This window comes from Andrographis paniculata, unplaced genomic scaffold (genome assembly GCF_009805555.1).
Source record: "Andrographis paniculata isolate CXL003 unplaced genomic scaffold, ASM980555v1 Contig66END, whole genome shotgun sequence".
NCBI classification, from domain to species: Eukaryota; Viridiplantae; Streptophyta; class Magnoliopsida; order Lamiales; family Acanthaceae; genus Andrographis; species Andrographis paniculata.
In genome coordinates this window covers 716,514-734,796 of record NW_026137602.1, presented here as the reverse complement: position 1 = coordinate 734,796, position 18,283 = coordinate 716,514, and the positions used below count along the sequence as shown (strand labels likewise).

General features: G+C 31.9%; 1 long non-coding RNA gene across 2 annotated transcripts; it reads left to right on the top strand.

Annotated features, from left to right (window-relative positions):
• The first annotated feature begins 5,039 nt into the window (after positions 1-5,039).
• On the top strand, positions 5,040-8,421 carry LOC127263015 (uncharacterized). 2 transcript variants are annotated; one of them, XR_007841360.1, is made up of 4 exons: positions 5,040-5,311; positions 6,269-6,484; positions 6,748-7,928; positions 8,097-8,421. It is a non-coding gene; the product is annotated as an uncharacterized LOC127263015 (long non-coding RNA). The 2 variants fall into 2 exon arrangements; XR_007841359.1 differs by having other exon boundaries at positions 5,040-6,484.
• Positions 8,422-18,283: the final 9,862 nt, after the last annotated feature.

Below are 18,283 nucleotides of genomic sequence, written 5' to 3'. Positions count from 1 at the left end.
TCTATTAATAAATATTTTATGAAGTTTAATTTTCTCTATATTATATTAATAGAAAAAATTGCAAAAAATATCACCTATGTATTCCCAATTATCACTTTTATCTCGTATTTATCTCTCTGGAAAAATATATCCTACATGTTTGCAAAAGTCGTTATTTTTATCCTTTCGCTGCGCGTTACGTTCACATCATGTACGATCACGCGCAATTACGCGCGGCCAAATGATAGAAATAACAACTTTTACAAACATGTGGGATATATTTTGCCAACAACATAAATAGATGACAAAAGTGATAATGAGGTATACATGAGGGTTTTTTAGCAATTTTCCCTATATTAGTACATAAATATTACTAAATAATTATCTGAAATAAAATAATAAGACACGAGAATTTAACGTGGTTCGGTCTCACAACAGACCTACATCCATGATCCCAAAATGGGATAATCCACTAAAATATCTATTACAATTTTTGCACGGACAAAATTGTAAAATCCTCCTCACAAGAACTCACCAAATCTCAATTTCACTCTCTCTAGTTACTAAAGAAAAAGGTTTGTTGTCATATCCTAAAATAGGACCCAAATGGGTCAATTTATAGGAGCCAATGCCCCTACCTTTTATCTACCTCCGATGTGGGACATGGGAAGTTACACAAAAAATCCTCCCTCTTCCCCCATAGTCTCACATATTTTGACCATGTCAGAAAAACAAACTTTCTTCTCGATTTTTTGATTATCATTGCTACTCTCTACATTTGCTCGCAAGGAGCATCCATCTAGATAATAGATGTTATTTTGTTTCTTCTTCTCTTGCATAATCAAGTTGTCACCCTTGTACACTTTGCATAGATTTTTAGTGCCTAACATATCTATGTCCATGTGAAGCCAACTCGCCCAATGAAATAACATTAGGTCCAACAATAAGCACATACCTCACATTAAAAATTGTTTTGACATTACCATTGTAGAGCTTCAAGCGAACTCTTCCAATGTCTTCAATTCGCTGCTTCATCTTATTTCCCACATTAATATAGCCAAAATCTCCCTTTGTATGCAAAGTATCAAATAAACCTTGATATTTACATATATGGACATCGAAAGCAGAATCCATCACCCAATTAGAATTTTCAACAGAATTTGTATTTAAAAGAAGTAAATCACCTTCATAATTGACCATGTTCTCAGAGTTCTCAACTTTCGACTTACCCTTCAAATTTTTCAAGCTTCTCAAGTCTTCTTTAAAAAGTGGACAATAATTTTGAATGTGACCAAGCTCTCCACAATAATGACACTCAACAGAGCTGTAATTTCTCAGCCGAGATTTCGATCTTCCACCACGGTCACTCTTCATTTTCCTCCCTCTTTCAAAACTCCCCACAGCTAGTAGTTGACCCTCCTTTGAAGCGCCTTCATTTCCCATTATCTTGTCATTCTTCTTCAAAACCATTATCGTCTCATTCAATTTCAATGTAGTTTTTCCAACTAACATTGATTGCACCAACGACTTGTAGGATTTGGGCAATGAAGCTAACAAGAGCAATGTTTGCTCTTCCTCTTTAATTTCCTCTCATGCATTCAACAGTCAACATACTAGCTCATTAAATTCGTTAGTATGGTCAATTATATTTCCTCTTTCCTCCATCTTCAAAGAGTATAGATCCATCTTCATAATTAGGCGGTTAGTCAATGTCTTCATGGCAAATTTACTCTCCAAGATATCCCACAACCTCTTCGGCAATGTTTCCGTCAACACGGTAACCTTTATCTGCGGGGTGAGCGCCAATCGAATTGTGCTAACAGCCTTTTTCCGAATCATACTCCAATCGCCTTCTTTCGTACCTTCAGGCTTTGCATCTAAGGCAACATTAAGACCTTGTTGCACCAAATAATCTTGAATTGTGCTTTGCCACATAGTAAAATCACTCTTTCCATCAAAGAGCGGAACCTCATATTTCAAAGTAGTTGACATAGTGCTTAATAACTCTACAATAAATAAGCATTTCCAACAACCAAATAAACTGAGGCTAAAAATTAAAGCCAGGAACTCAAATTAGGCAGAACCGACCTTTCTGGCAGAAATCTGGTGCGTTGCCGGAACCCGCTGCGGAACTGCAACCTGACTGCTGGCGTGCCGTCAACTTCGCTTGAAACACCTCTCGCTCCTTCTCTCCCCCCTTTGCCAAGATCTCGCTCAAGAAAGACTTTGGTCTGATACCACTTGTTGGGAATACACAAGGGAAGAGAGAGAAAAAAAAAATAACAAGACACGAGAATTTAACGTGGTTCGGTCTCACAATAGACCTACATCCATGATCCCAAAATGGGATAATCCACTAAAATATTTATTAAAATTTTTGCACGGACAAAATTGTAAAATCCTCCTAACAACAACTCACCAAATTTCAATTTCACTATCTCTAGTTACTAAAGAAAAAAAGTTTGTTGTCATATCCTAAAATAGGACCCAAAGGGGTCAATTTATAGGAGCCAATACCCCTAACTTTTTATCTACGTCTGATGTGGGACATGAGAAATTACACAACAACACTAAAACTTTAGGTAAAAGCTGTAAATGACCATAAGCAATGCAATTCATACCTTCGTCACAGAGTTTGTTTGCAGATTTTCACATGCAATTATAAATCTTAAAATTTTCAGTGAGGTGTTAATTTTTCATTCATGCGAGTCATGTTTGCTAAAAAAAGATATCTCTTTTTTCCATGCTTTGGTCAAAAAAAAAAGAAAAGAATTTATGAGAAGTAAACTCTCCTCCCTCGTCTGTTTGAAGTCGTTTTATAATTTTTCCAAGCTCTTCATCAACTAATGTCTCTATAGAGAGTTGTATAGGAACAAAATAAAAGTGGGTAGTACTACAATATTTGATTTGATTTGATTTGTTAAATTATTCGACTATTTTATTTGTTTTGAATCTTCAATGTTCGTAATTGCTTTGAAATAGTTTTGAAATTATTCAATTCAATTTGAGTGTTCAATTCAAAATTTTAATTTTGATATACAATTATAACATAATTCACTGATTCAAAATTCATTATAAGCCATTCAATTCAAACTTTTGTGAATAAGATTTTTAAAAATAATAGTATTAAGACAACTTAAAATAAAACATACTAAAAATACAACTGTGTAGTTGCAGTTTTAATTATATTATAAATTTATCTATAAAATATTTTAAAAGTCATCTTATATGTAAATTTAGTTTGATTTATTTAATTTCGAAGATATATATGTTACTATATTTTATAATACTTATATATTTTTTTCTTATGAAATCAAATATTTCAAACATCGAATCAAATATTAACAATTTCATATTTTTATTTAATTTAATTCATCTGTGTATCAAATCAAATATATGTGTTTGATTTCAAAAAGAGCAAAATTATTTCATTCATTTACATCCCGACTCTAAGAATCTAAAAATCACTTTTGGTTTGTGTTTAACGAAATACAGCCAAGTGAATCTAAAAAAATCATCATTGAAACACATATGTATAAGAAATATAAGAATATATCATCGCTTAAAGTCACCATGCACCAATTGCAAAGGATATTACACCTAGAAACAATTTTGTAAAATGTTATTTTCCATATTTATCTGTTGGTGCTTTTCAACATTACCTTGAACTTATTCTTGTTCAAATGACGAAGTATTGGCAAGCCAAATAATTATAATAGATACTCAACTTATTTACATAACAATTTGAGGCTGAAAATAGATATAAACATTCGATCATTTTATTGACATGCACCACATCAACCTTTAATGCTTGAATAATTTGAATAAATTCACGTGATAGCTGGTGCTTGAATTTCACGATCCATTCTTGTCAAAATCAACATAAGTGATTTGCTTATACACAAAGAGAGTCCTTTCAGCTAGAAAACATTAACCCAATCCTCCTCTTGGTGATTGTCATCTTTTTGTTTGCACTTAATCACATTTCCAGCCTTAAACATCCCTTGTCAATTATTTTTAATATTTGGATACGAACCTAAGTCTCACTTGAAAATTACAAGAAGAACCCTCCCCTAATAAGTCCTACGTATAATTATACTAGTATGAAGAATTTTAGAGTCAATCCAAAAACAAATATGTACTGAATCAACCCAAAGTGGATAATATCAGTTTGGTGTTGGAGTCCAGTTCAAACGAGTTAGTTGGTAGAGTGGACTAAATGGCATAGGACATTGGTTGGGATCACTACTAAAAATTTGACTTTTTGTAGCGAGTATTTTGTCCGTCAAAATAAGTCTGCTACAAAAAGTGCCTTTTGTTACAAAATTTATCAGAATAAAAAGTTTAATGGTTGGTCAACCTTTTTTTTCTATTTATTTCGATAATTTATCTGTAATAAATACATTTTCGACGGGATGTCGTCCTATATAAATTTGTTACGCAATTCAAACCGTAACAAATATCTAAATGTTGAAAATTTTTGTATATATATAAAATCTATATGGAATTATTTTAAAATTTTAAAAAAAAACTTACTTTTTTCGGTAATTTATTCGTAACAATTACACATTTTGGACGAGATGTTATCATATACCTATTTGTTATGTATTTCAAGCCGTAACAAATAAGTTAATATTAAAATTTTCTATTTAATTAAAAAAAAAATCAATATAAAATTATTTTAAAATTTAAAAAAATATTTATTTCGATAATATATCAGTAGCAATTACATATAAGATAAGATGTTGTAATATATATATGTTTTTTGCAAATTTAATCGGTAACAAAAACTTTAATATTATAATTATAAAAAAATAATTATATCCAATTATTTCAAATTTATTATTTAACTAAAAAATTTAATTTTATAATTGAAACTAATTAATTTATTATACTTTATATTTTCATTGCTAATTATAAATTAATTCATAGAAATAATTAAAATATCTTCAATTTCTTGTAATTATTGATTATTTTTCTATTAATATATAATAATTTAAATTAAAGATAAAAATAAAATAAACCAAACCTGATATAAACATCAAACCCTAGCCGCCGCTCGCCTTCTTCTTCCTCTTACTTTTTCTTCTTCATTTCCATTTTTTCTTGTTTCTCCTTCTTCCTGCTCCTCTTCTTTGTTTTCTTCTTTCGCCTCTTCTTCCTCATTTCCTTTCTTTCTTCATTTACTTCTTTTCTTTGTTTCATTTTTCTTCTTCTCTAGAGCAGCCGTTGTCCGCCTGTTCCGTTCATGGTCGCCGATTAATGTCGGAGATGAAAACCGAAGACACCATTGTCACCGATAGGAGCTTTCCGGCGAAAGAAAGAAGGATAAGTTGTTCTTACCATGTTCTTGATTTTGTTTCCTTTTGTGTTCTGCTTCCTTGGAGTAGCAACAAATTCTTTGTTGATATCTAGTTACAAATCTCTTGTTTTGAAAATTATTTAATTATATGTTGTGTTGCTACTTTGGGTTATTCTGATTTTGTGCAAAAAATATGTTATAGGTTAAAATTGAAAATTGAAAAAATTCTATTAGTTGAGCTGAATTCCAAGATCCAATCACACTTATATGGGTGTGTGATGTGGGATATTTGTGGAGAAAACTCTGAGATGAGGATTGTGTATGACAATCTAAGCATTAACATTTGAGTCACTTCTAGGAGAATAATATTAAACACTGCAGAAATGTAGTTGGTCCCGTAAGTAACATATACTTGCATTATAATTTTCTGCGATTGATTTGTGTATGTAAATGTATGGAATAAAAGATTCATTGGAGTTGTGCCGATCTCACCATGCCTCACCTTGAAGTCTTCACTACCTCTAAATGGAAGTATTTATCCTTGCTAATATTATAATATGATACCATGTTTTTTCAAATAATGTATCTTATATTAATAAATCACTGCGGGACTAGATTATTGCAGGCGAATCTTTTATAGCCACTTAAAGACATTGAAACCATAAATGCCAACAAAATTGTACTACACCTCGGAGAATTGCTCTTATGAACGATCTGATGTTTTAAATAGTTAAGTTGCTATTGTTAGTTGTTAGAATGCATTTGTAATTATGTTAGGATTTTCTGTACTTGAGTATGCTTTAGTTTCTACCGTCATTAGCTAAATAGAGTTGAATTGGATAACATGCTCTGGCACAATTGTTCATCTTATCAGTTTAGTTTTAAATTTTTTGTTGATATACAATAATGGTTGCATTAATCCTTGGTGAAAGTTAATTGGACGATGAGTTGATGAGCAATGAACAAGTTTTTTTTGACTTGTCTCAGGCTCTTCGGAAGTTCCCAAAAGAAACTAGTGAGTGTTGAATATAAATAATGGGGAAAAGACTTTCTATGTCCCCCATGATTCACACTGATAAAGTACTCTTGACACTTCTGCTTTAAGCAAAAGAAAGTTACTAATGGAGTCTTGGCCCTTGATAATTCCAGAAAGAGACGAATCTTGATAAAACTGCCTTAGATGTTTTACCATTATTTTCAAAGGTACATCAATGTAATATTTTTTTTTGTCTACGTTGTATATTTTCTTTGTATCTTGAATTTCGGTTTAGATAACATTAATGTGATAGGAGATGCATCTGAGTTAAAGCGGCTGAAAATTTGCAATGCTTGCTAAATTCATTTTTTTGATATGCCTTGAACTATATATTGGTTGATGTTGGAATTCGCTTTAGCTCTACCCATGTGCTGATTTTCTTTTTCTCTGTTATATGGCTGATTTTTTTTTTCCTCTCTTTTAATTGTAGCTCATCCTCAGTGTCAACCGCAATTGTTCAAAGGCAAAAAAATATGCAAGTATGAGGATTTAGTAGATCAGCCCCTCCCCTCAGCCCCCTCCAAAATTCAGCACCACAAAAAAATCTGCAATCAAGGAAGTTTTTCTTGGCTTTGAATGTTGATAATATATAAGTTTGCTTCTTGATTGTTTGTTTGTACATGTCTTGATTGTTGTAGGTTAGATTAGATTGGTTTAGGTTGTTTAATTTCTGTCTAGTTCCTTAACCTTGTTGTTGCAGTAGGATAATTTGTGTTGTTCTGTTTCTTGGATTTCCTTGGCTAAGATGGACTACTCCTTTAATTAACTTAGATTGGTATGGTTGTAAATCTAATTTAGTTTTGTGTTTATTTAGTTGTTTAGGTGTAGAACTTGTTAATTAAGCTTGGATTCAATTTTAGTCGATGTTTATTATAATTGTTATTTACTAGTAGGTTTGCACTTCATTGTGAAGTTCTAATGAATCAGAGATTATCATCAGCACTGAATAGAAGGTGGGAGTCATGTCCACACTTATGGAAGCGTTTTTCGTGATTTTATCATTTTCAAATCATTATTCCTTTGCTCGGATAATTTATCCTTACGAACAACCTGAAGATTATTTCTATTGCTGATGATGAATTTCTTAGTAGCTTTTAGCTCTGAATGAGGTTGAGAATCTAGAGGATCTGTTTGATGGTATTATATAAAAATCGAGATTCTCCATTTGTTTGACTATGTGTGAAGCCAAATGAAGATATCAAACTGCACTGATGCTTTTTGAGATACAACATTGTTGTAGCAAGTGAAGCATTTTTTTATCATTCATTTTGATTAATGTGTTGCAGAGTAGCATATTCAGGGTCAGCCTATTTTATTAGTGCTTTTCGAGTTTATTTGTTACTATACTTGTATTTAAGATAGAGTCCCTTGGTCAAGCTAAACCGTAAGTTTTATTTTATTATATTCATCCATAATGTTTACAGAGGCAGACCTTCCTCGTAACTAGCGCTCATTTAACCTATTTATACAGGTGATACCCTAGCCATTGTTAAGGTGTATGTTATAGCTGTAATAGTCCCGGAGACCGCACTTATCCTTCCAACTAATGCTGGAGCGAAAATTCTTGGTGATGTATTCGATGGAGATAATATCGAGTAGATTTACCAGAATGTACGCATTTTTTTTTGTTTACTTTATTCCTTTGGAAATTAAATTACTTCAATTTTTACATTAAATGCTTATATATTATTAAAAACACATTGCAGTTGGTTCGTTGCCCGTGATTGCATACTCCAATTTTATATTAAATGCTTATGTATTATTAAAAACACATTGCAGTTGGTTCGTCGCCCGTGATTGCATATTCCATGATTCTGCACTCGACGAGCTGGGTCATCCATAGTTGTATTTATGAGTTGCCCTTAAGATCTTACTTACGTATGATATCAGATTTATCTATGTACGTATTACCTTTTGGTTTTGCGTATCGTTATTTAGTAGGTTGTTATGTTGGTGTACGGATTAGTGTTTTCTTGGGATGTTTTGTTAGCACCGTTGACGACTAATATTTTATTTTTGACTGGATTATGAACATCGTTGTATTGATGACCATGTGTAGTATTACCATGGATTTGGAAACAATTATAATAAGATTAAGTTTTAAATTATTTGTCTCACAGATTAATAATACAGATAAATGAAATTTATTTATGGCGACAAAAGTACTATGCCACACAGGGACGTCCTTGGTAGCGTATTTTTAGTTACGGACAATGGCCGGTACAAATGGTAATGTGTGGTTGCCTGGCTTTTGTCATGACTTTTTGTTGCGGACTAATTTTGTAACAAACAACTTATATGTTAGGGGGCAGTCCTTTTGTAATGTATTATTGTTACGGACAAATATTGTAATAAGAAGTTTTCCGACAAGATTAGACATTTGTAACGCATTTGTTGATTCGGACATATGTCGTAACAAATATTTCTCTGACATTATTCAACTTTTGTTTCGCATTATTTGTGTCGGATATTTTTCGATTCAAAAACATGATTGATGTTTTTGTTACATACCAAAAAACGTAACAAATATAATTAACACGTGCTTATTTTGAGAGTTGACCACCAAATATTTGTTACAGATTTTGTTGCAACACGGACTTTTTGTACTGCGATTTTTTGTAGCGGTCAAAAGCCGTAACAAAATCGACACAAAAAAGCTATTTTGCACGAAAAATGAGTTTTAGTTACGAATATTTGACCGTTACAAAAAGACCTTTTTTTGGTAGTGGATTGTGGTGTTAGATTCGACAATTTGACTCAACAGTTGTGGTCAGACGGTTGCTCCCTTTCCCATAGGTGGTGCAAGATAGGCATATCAATGGAATATCTCAGGAAAGAAGGCCATGGGTTGAGATGCAAACCTATGTCTCACATTGAAAAATTAAAAGAAGAAAATGCATGTGGTTTCAGCTTAAAGTAAACAATATTATACTAATATTAAGTTAGCTCAGTCCCAACATCTAATACATTCCACAATTCCAAATTTACGACACTTGAGGATCCTCTTAGCATTTTGTGGTTTAGATGCACTATTATGAGATTTGTAAGAAACAACCCCTCCGAACAAAATTTTAGCATATCAACAAATGTGTTAAACCTGTTGTCACTCTTACAAAACAACATAGGCAACTTTGTAATTACGCTGTCATGTTTATAGGGTGCAAGTTGACCTACTGCTGCACCTATCATGTGACAAAAAGAACCTTGCTAAGCACAATACAACAGAAGAGTTTTATTCACGTGATTTGATATTTGTACTTCATCCTCTCCACAATAATGAAGTCACAAAGCTTCTATGGTATTTAGAAGTCTCATTTAGAAAGACAAAGGGATATCAAAATGGATGAAGATTCAATACCAAAAGTATCTTACTCTTGATTAGAAAGGTAGTTTGCTAGTGTTGTTAATGCGGTAAAATGACGAGCATCTTTGAAAAATGCATTGCTGAGAAGTTTGTAAAAGATGATAGATGAAAGGTTTATTAGTGTGTTAATCATAGTTCAACATTTACTAATCTGAGCAGTTTTCAGATTTTCCTTCAATTAAGGCCAATTGTTATAGAATTGGATTATTTATTTATTTACTTGAATTTCATTAAATTGTGTATTTGTTAATATACAAAATTATTTTTATAGAATAATTATTTTTGTTTATTTATAAGATTTTCAAAATAATCTTTTGTTGCAAATATGTATGAAGCACACCTGTATATAAAATTTATTCAAATTATTTAACAAAAATAAGATAATTTACAATAAAAATTAGAAAATAAAAAGAAAAATTAAAAAAGTGAATAAATATAAACCAAAAGATTAAACTAGAATTGGCAATTTTAAAATCGGATCCGTCATAAGTGAACTTTAAACCGGAAAATACAAACTGAAATCATGGCTTAGAATGTTTGGTTTCGGTCCCGAAATCTTCAGTTCGAACGAATTCGGTGGGTATAACTGTGGACCATCGATTTTCGATTTGAACAAGTAGTTCAATATTATTTTTTAATGAAATGAAATACAAATCCCTAGTTCATTTCCATCGGAATATTTGTTAATTTTTTTTTAATTGTTTGAAAAACCTATCATTTTTGTGTGAAAAAGAAAAGAGAAAAAAGATTAATCAAAGAGGAAGAAAGTCATAATTTAGATTTATTATGATAAAAGGTAATATTTTATAAATATACTGTAATACCCCCGGAGTTTGGTCAATGCTAGGCCAACTCCCGTGGATGAGCCGATGCCAGATCATCCAGAGTTTATTAGAGATTAAATGGATCCACGTTAACAATGTGCACATTCCTTTTCGGAAGCCTTACTGAAAGAACTCTAGAGTTGCGTGCTTGCTCTAGAGTAATTTGAGGATGAGTGACCCTAGGAAGTCTCCCAAGGTGCGCGAGTCTGAGACAGAAGTGCGTTGAAATGACTCGTGTTGACCAAGTGGGACCAGTCTACGACATCCCGACACGCCCGGCTTTGCGTAGCTTGCAGGCCGGGGTGTCACATACACTATGAAGGCCTCCGGTCAATGCAATGGGATGTGTCTATTTATCTATCTTTTGAATTTTATATTTATAATTAAAATTATTATTTTTTATAGAAAAAATATAATAGTATTAATAAACATTTTTTGTAATATCTTAAAATGTATCAACAATATATACTTTTCAAGTTATGAGAATCTGATGACATATCAACTAATTATGAGATATTTTCTATACTATAATTTGATTATGATTTTATGAGAATTCAATAAAAGCCACGGAGTTTTATAGCCTATCAATTGTTGAATAGTTAAATATTTTAAAAGACTTTCAAAATTTTGGATCACCGCTAGATTTTAAGAGTGTTAAAAATATCGATTGAAAACTTCTACATTTAAAACTTTTAAATTTTTTAATTGAAAATACATCCAAAATTTAGGAACCCAAAATTTTTTTTATAAACTCTAAATTGAATGCATTCCTCTTAGCCATGGACATGACCAAACAATGTCTTTTCTTCTGTTTTGTGCTTGTATTATTTTTTTTTCCCTTTGCGCAATTTAAATTTTGACAAAAATATTTAAAATAAATAAAAAAACTATTCAAATATTTAATATATACATGTCAAATATGTATCGAAAAAAAATATATAAACTATCATGATGCAATAATTGTGGATAGAAAAATTAATCTTTGGTTAGTGGTAAGTGATTCGTTGTCCATACATAACAAATTTAATAAATGTCAGAAGATTGTGTGCATAAGTACGCGGGAGCCTTTTCGACCTGTTTAGTTGTTGTTCTGAATTCGATTCCGATTAAAGAGAGGTATCAAAGGGGTAGAGCCACTAGCGGAACGGTTAGAAAAATAATTCATGGGGCATAGGCGGTGGTCTATTGGGTCACAGAAATTTCTAGTGACAGTAGAGTTTCTTGCTTATAATGTTCTTCGACGGGTATCGCTGAAGCCTCGTTGTAAATCCCCTAAGGTCGAGTACCAACCGAGTCGAGAATCGGATTAAGCGAGAAAATGTGATCACATTCATTCCTCCGAGCCGCTCCGCAATTATACATATATTTTTTGCTATCACGCCATCGTCATCCCACTCATTTCATCCATGGAATCTAGCCATTAAGGAACGCAAAAGTCAAACACAAACGCCTCGCTTCATCCTTTTCGAGATACGTATATTTTATTGTTTTTTAGTTAGATTTATTTTCTGCAATTTATCTTTTAAGTTCTTCGATTGCATTAATTCATTGCACTTTTTTTCTAATTAAATATAGGATATTCGCATATTCCCTGAGTTTGACCCGGACACTCACCAGTTAAAGAGATTTTTTATTTTCGACGAAGTTTTTGGAGTTACTACATGTACAGGCATGAAACTATTTTCATTTTATACATATATCATTTTTTTTGTATCTTAAAAGATATTTTTAAAATCTCTCCAAAAATCTTTGATCACATATCTTCTACTCATCAATATTTTTCAAGAACAAAGAAAGAAGAAAATTAAAAGAGTTAATGCATTGGTTGTAATGTTTGTTCTGGTAGAACGTTCAGATTTGAAATGTTATAATGACTGCATGTCTAGGTGTAACGGAGGTATATCAAATCTATGCGATAAAGAATGCAAGGCTTTATGTCATGTACCAGTAGTTCCTCCTGAGAACTTCAAGACAGTGGACGAAAACATTGACACAAAGCTTTGAAGAAATTAAGAAAGATTAGACTATTATAGGGTTTGATTTGCTTTATAAGGTAATTGGACTTTGTTTGTAATTAAGTAATACTAAGGAATATCTATCAAACCTGCGATAGTGAACTCTTTCTTTGCTCTATCAATAAATGTTTTATAGCGTTTATTTTGCTCTATTAATAAATATTTTCTGAAGTTCAATTTTTCTCCATATTATATTAGTACATAAAATGTAACTAAGTAATTATCCAAATAATTCAAATATGATGATTGGCACTAAAAGTTTACACTACAAAAAAAATAGTATATTTATAACGGAATTCTATTACTAAAGATCACGTAGCTAACGTAATTCCATCATTAATTCCGTCTCTAATATCATTAGTAACGAAAAAAGTGAATTTAAAGACGAAAAAATCTCGTTACAAAAATGATATTTTCTTGTAGTGTTAGGGAAAAGCGGTAATGGCCATAAGAAATGCAATTCATAGCTTCTTCAAATCAAACATTTACGAACATCGAAACAAATATTAATTGTTTCATATTTGTATTTAAATTAATTAATTCATTTACATCATTACTCTAAGAATCTAAAAAAAACTACTTTGGGTTTGAGTTTAACGAAATACACCATATGTACAAGATAGATAAGAATATAATAAAATTTCTGTTTATCGCTTAAAGGCACTATGCACCAATTGCAAAGAATATTTACACCTAGAAACAATTTTTTAAAATATGATTTTTCATATTTATCGGTTGGAGCTTTTTATCATTTCTTTGAACTTATGCCTACTGAGATGACCAAGTATTGGCATACCAAATAAATAAAATAGCATTCCTACTCAAATTATTCTCATAAGAATTTGTGGCTGAAAATAGATATAAATTTTCGACTATTTAATTGACATGCACCACATCAACCTTCAACATTTGAATAATTTGAATAAATTCATGTGATGGTTGGTGCCTGAATTTACGATCCATTTGTTTTCAAAATCAACAGAACTGAATTTCTTATGCACAAAGAGAAGTCCGTTCATCTAGAAAGCATTAACCAAATGTTCCTCTTGGTGATTGTCATCTTTTTATTTGCACTTAATCACATTCCCACCCTTAAACATCACTTGTCAATTTTTTTTTTTTTAATGTTCGAATGCAAACCTAAGTCTCAAGTTGAAAATTAGAAGAAACCTCTTATAAATCATACATAATTCTACTAGTATAAGACGTTTTAGAGGAAGTGCAAAAACAAATCTGTGCGGAATCGACCTAAAGAGGGTAATATTAGTTTAGTGTTGAGTATCCATAGTCATAAGAATTGGTTTTTGAGCCCGGTTTAAATGAGTTAGTTGGTAGAGTGGACTAGGTAGCATGACATAATGCTTAGCGTTGTGGTGTTAGATTGGACAATTCATCTTGACAGTTTTGGTTAGATGATGGGTCCCTTTTCCATAGTTGGTGCAAGGTTGGAAGATCAATGAAATATCTCAGGAGGGAAGGGCCTGGGTTGGGATGCAAACCAAGTCTTACATTGAAAAATTTAAAGAAAAAAAATATATGCAGGCTTGGCTTAAAGCGGATAATGTTATACTGATATTGAATTAGCTCATTCTAAGCATCTAATACATTCGGCAATTCTACATTTGCGACACTTGATGAGGCTTTTACCATTTTGTGGTTTAAATGCACTATTATGAGATTTGTTGGAAACAACCCCTTCGAACACAATTTTGGCATATCAACATATATGTTAAACTTGTTCACAGTCTTTCAAAAGAACAACTAAGGCAATTTTTTAATTCCACTATCAAGTTTATAGTGTGCAAGTTGACCTAGTGTTACACTTACAATACCAAAGTAATAGTTTTTTGGTATGGCTAAAAATTCATAACTAAAATTTATTTTTCGTGCAATATGTATTTTTGCTACACCATAATTATGATTTTTTTTAGCATAATGCATCATCGCATAATGACTGTTGTTTGCCACGCATTTTTTCGTAAGAATTACTGGTGGTCAGCACGCTCTACCTGCACGTGGGACTAGGCATTTTTTACAGTTTTGGTTACACCATTTCGCCCATCACAATAAATCAGCCTTTCACGCATGTGGGCTTGGCTTTCATTATGACTTTTGTTATGCTACTTAATCTTTTGTTACAAAATCTTCTGTAACAACAAACATAAAAAAATTACACTTGTTATGGCATGTCATCGTTCTATTACAAAAATAGACTGTTACATAAAATTTAGTATTTTTTCTGCGGCTGAAATTGATCATAACTAATGCATCCATATGGAAACCCATTTAAGAAACATAAAATTTTCAATGCGCATACTAAATATATCGACATGGCCCATAGTTGCAAACAATAGACAAAAAATCATAATCCAAGAGTACAATACTTAATAGTCGATTCCATGACCTAATAACTCAGAAAGAAAAACATCAAACAACCCCCAACAAATCCACAAGTACATGTCCCAAAATAGAAACCACAAACGCAAACAATTCAACCACCCAACCTAGTACGAACTTGAAAATAGAGACATTTATCAACCCATACGACAATTCCCACAATACGAGCAATAACTCCAAAGGCCTTTACAACTATTCCATATACACATCACACGGGCATAACAACATACCATACACATTCGAGGAAATGAACAACACATAAGGAAAATGATGGCAATAGGTTGAGGAATCCCTGGCACAGTTCAAGGGTTGCACATGAGCTGCAATTAACAATAGATCTAAAAATTAATTTTGTCGCACGGTTGTTAAGTATCAGATTCCAATATACAAAGTGTATGACAGTTCTTTCATACATCCCTGTAAGTCTATTGAATACGATCTTCAAGCACAACATTGTAAATTTTTGTCGCTCCAGCAATTGTCGGAAAAATTAGTGGTGTGTCTGGGACCGATATGGATGTCACAAAGACCTTCACAACGGAAAGTGTGACACCTAAAACAAGGTCAATAAAAATATTTCAGTATGTAGTTCACCTATACATTTTAGGACACGTGAGAATATATAGTAACCACAAAGTACCTCTACACATCCGAATAGTAAACGTGCCTACTCAATATTCACAAGTATATACATTCCAATATGTACTGTGATTCAAGGTATATGAACCATGAATTAGCCAAAAGAACACAACATACTAACTAAAAATCTCCCCCAGGTCTTTAAATCAATGATTCATAAATAAAAACATGGTCAACGACATCAAAATAATAATTTACCAAGCAATTATTAATAGTCCATCAATCCTTCATAATAGACAGGCACATGCATTATATGAATAAGCCCAGCCTATGTCACCTAAATCACATGCCACATGAAACCTGAACGATCACATCATGCATGGTGCGATACGAAAGTCAGATACACGACATCAAAGAACAAACCACATTTATGCCTATGCAAAGCCATGTTTATATTCATAAGTAACACATAACCTTCACAATATAATAGAAAAAGCCGATAAAAAAGTAGTAGGTGGAGTTTTTACACCCAGGCACGGAGGTATCCAAGATAAACCCCTTATTCTTAGGCCAGCCCATATTTCAATCCTATATACGGCTTGTCCAATTATAAAACACTTATGTTTAAATATATTTTTACGAAGAATAGTGCAAACAATTGTTTAAATGCAATGTTCTATACCCAATTTTTAATTAATTTAAAACTCTCAAACCCTACTTCGAACTTAAATTTGAGCCGATGACCAAGCACACCCTACATTATGATTATACCCTATATCTCATCTTTTCTAATATTCTGAAACAAATAGTATATTGTGTTGGATAAATAATCCGGATTGAATGAAAATATGAACAAATCAAATTCTGCAGGGTATACACGATCTTGGACATACTTTGAGTCACGTAGATTCGCTTTCCTTATATGATATTTCGACCCTATTAATGTCCCGGGTTACACGAAATTCCTACGAGGATAAAACAAAGCAACACTCGAATTTTAGGCGAAAAATCGAGCAAGTAAACGTTGGGAGATTATTTGCGCACACAGATTTATTCTGCAGACAATATTATTTTTGTTCTTCTGTTTGACATAATTTGTGAAGATAAGTTTTATATAATAAACTTTGAAGTGACGCACCTTTCAGATTTAAATCCCAAAAGTTGCCAATTGAAAAATTGCAACTTTTAATTTCAAATCTAAGAGATTAAATCTCTTCAATTCAAAATTTCATTTAATCTGAATTTTGAGAGTTTTATTCAAAAATTAATTTAATTTAATTCCTACTTTTAAAAATAATCATTTTCAAAATATATCACAGTATTTAGAAAATACTTGATTTTTCATACTACAGAATATAACCTAAGTAAAATCCTTTTCATCCTTGAATAACTTTCCACAAAATCTAGCTTTCAGAACACCTAAACCCACCTATCTTCATAACGCATAGATTTGTCTAAAGAATTTTCAAGTGAAACAGATGGAGTTCAAGGCTGAAACATACTAGTTTAGGGTTACATAAAGCATGACCGAAATGCCCAAGATGACATTTCATCTCTATCAAGCAGTGGATAAGCCTGTGTCATGCACATTTTCTAGTGTATAATCGATGCGGGGATATTGTATCTTCTTGTGACCGTTTGTTAACCTAAAGTAAAAGATTAATATCTTGAGTTCATATTCCTAGTCTATGCTAAACTTCCAAAAATGACAGCAATATAATTGGATGAAAGGGCATTGAAGTCCTTGACATATATAGATTTTAAATATACTGACAACAATATCCTTGATCGTTAACATTGTTTTTATTTTACACACAACAACATATAGCATCAATTTCATAATTTTTTATTTTTTATTTTTTTTGTTCTTGTTGGTTTAGTTTGAGAGAGAAGAATGTAGAATTGTGAGAGCAACAAAAGATTGTTCTATTATTGACTCGAAATGATTTAAAGTACATTAAATTGAAACCAAAAATACAAAAGAAGATTAACTTATCTAAAAATCATGAGAATCTAACAAAATCCAAAAAACTTTGGTAAAAGAGATCAAATAAAGCTAAATAACTATTTCAAAAATTATTGATAAGACTCCCGTTGATGAACACTTAGTCAAACACCCTCCTTGCATCAATAGGTGCAAACTCCCATTTTCTCCCTTAAGTCCTCAAATCTACCCTTTTCAAGAGGCTTAGTAAATATGTTTGCCAATTGATGTTCAGTCTTGCAATGCTTGAGTTTCACTGCACCATCCTTTTGAACATCTCTAATAAAGAAAAGTTTAATACTAAAATGTCTGGTCTTTCCATAAAATATAGGGTTATTTGAGATGGATTTTGCTGCCTGATTGTCCACCATAACTTCAGTGCTCTTGCTTGTACTATGCTCAGATCATTTAGGATTTATCACAGCCAAAGAGGATGATTATCTTATGATGTAGCATCTATAAATTCTTCTTCACCAGTTGATTGCGCTACAATGTCTTGTTTTTTTTGAACTCCAAGTGAATGTTCATGATCCAAAATTGAAACAAAATCCAGAGGTGTTTTTCTTGTTATCAAAAGATCCACCTCAATCAATATCAAAAAGTTGTTGATTGTTGTGTTTTAGAATTAATTAATAATTATTTACTTAGTCAATTCTATTTTTATGGAGTTGTTAGTAGTGGAGTCAAGTGTACCTAAAATTTAGGGATAGTTTGTTATTTCTGTATTCTAATATTTGTATCACATTCAGTAAATAAAAACACACGGCTGAGTATTTTTCCTTCCAGAGATTGTATCTCTTTTG